Source organism: Arachis stenosperma, chromosome 10 (assembly GCF_014773155.1).
Source record: "Arachis stenosperma cultivar V10309 chromosome 10, arast.V10309.gnm1.PFL2, whole genome shotgun sequence".
NCBI lineage: Eukaryota > Viridiplantae > Streptophyta > Magnoliopsida > Fabales > Fabaceae > Arachis > Arachis stenosperma.
Genome location: NC_080386.1, coordinates 57,241,278 through 57,242,958, shown reverse-complemented (window position 1 = coordinate 57,242,958; position 1,681 = coordinate 57,241,278). Strand labels below are relative to the sequence as shown.

Below are 1,681 nucleotides of genomic sequence, written 5' to 3'. Positions count from 1 at the left end.
TACCTCTGCAATTGCAGGGTTCTCAAGATCATAAGCTTCTTCTTCAGAAGATGCCTCTTTAGTACTGTTGGATGCATTTTGCCATCCATAAAACATTTTGTTCTGAGCCAATATGGCATTCAGAGCATCAATTTCAAGAACTCCCTTCCTTTGAGGCATCCCATTATTCACGGAATTCCTCTCAAAAGTGTACATGAACTGGTTATTTGCAACCATGTCAATAAGTTCTTGAGCCTCTGCAGGCATTTTCTTTAGGTGAATGGATCCACCTGCAGAATGGTCCAGTGACATCTTAGAGAACTCAGATAGACCATAATAGAATATATCTATCTTGGTCCATTCTGAAAACATGTCAGAAGGACATCTTTTGGTCATCTGTTTGTATCTTTCCCAAGCTTCATAGAGGGATTCATCATCTTTTTGTTTGAAGGTCTGAACATCCACTCTAAGCTTGCGCAGCTTTTGAAGAGGAAAGAACTTAGCCAAGAAGGCCGTGACCAGCTTATCCCAGGAGTCCAGGCTATCTTTAGGTTGAGAGTCCAACCATGCTCTAGCTTTGTCTCTTACAGCAAAAGGGAAAAGCATGAGCCTGTAGACTTCAGGATCTACTCCATTCGTCTTTACAGTCTCACAGATCTGCAAGAACTCAGTTAAAAACTGATATGGATCTTCTGACGGAAGTCCATGAAACTTGCAGTTTTGTTGCATTAGAGCAACTAGTTGAGGTTTCAGCTCAAAATTGTTTGACCCAATGGTATGGATTGAGATGCTTCTTCCATCAAACTTGGAAGTAGGTGTAGTATAATCACCAAGCATCCTCCTTGCATTATTGTTGTTAGGTTCGGCTGCCATCTCCTTCTCTTGTTCGAAAATTTCAGTAAGGTTGTCTTTGGATTGTTGTAATTTAGCTTCTCTTAGTTTCCACTTCAGAGTCCTTTCAGGTTCAGGGTCAGCTTCAACAAGAATGCCTTTTTCCTTGTTCCTGCTCATATGAAAGAGAAGAGAACAAGAAAAGAAGATAAGAGGAATCCTCTATGTCACAGTAAAGAGGTTCCTTATTGTTAGTAGAAGAAGAAAGGCAATAAAGAAAGGAGAATCCAAACAGAAGGGTGAGGATAGGGGTAGTGATTTGAGATGAAGAGAGGTGAAGAGAAGTGTTAGTAAATAAATAAATAAATAGAAGAAGAGGAGAGGGAAAGAATTTCGAAAATAATTTTGAAAAGGAGTTAATGATTTTCGAAAATTAAGATAAAAAATAAAATTAAAATTAAAATTTAAAATAATTAATTAATTAAAAAAAGAATTTTTGAAAAAGAGGGAGGTATTTTCGAAAATTAGAGAGAGAAAAGTTGTTAGGTGGTTTTGAAAAGGATAAGAAACAAACAAAAAGTTAAATAGTTAGTTGAAAAAGATTTGAAAATCAAATTTGAAAAGATAAGAAGATAAGAAGTTAGAAAAGATATTTTAAAATCAAATTTTTGAAAAAAGATAAAATTTTATGATTAAAAAGATATGGTTAGAAAAGATTTAATTTTTAAAATTAAAATTAATTACTTAACTAACAAGAAACTAAATGATATGATTCTAGAATTTAAAGATTGAACCTTTCTTAACAAGAAAGTAACAAACTTCAAATTTTTGAACCAATCACATTACTTGTTAGTTAAGTTTCGAAAATTTT

General features: G+C 34.1%; 1 non-coding gene across 1 annotated transcript; it reads left to right on the top strand.

Annotated features, from left to right (window-relative positions):
* Nucleotides 1–349: 349 nt before the first annotated feature.
* LOC130959220 (small nucleolar RNA R71) lies at nt 350–453 on the top strand. The gene has a single exon (XR_009078314.1). It is a non-coding gene; the product is annotated as a small nucleolar RNA R71 (small nucleolar RNA).
* Nucleotides 454–1,681: the final 1,228 nt, after the last annotated feature.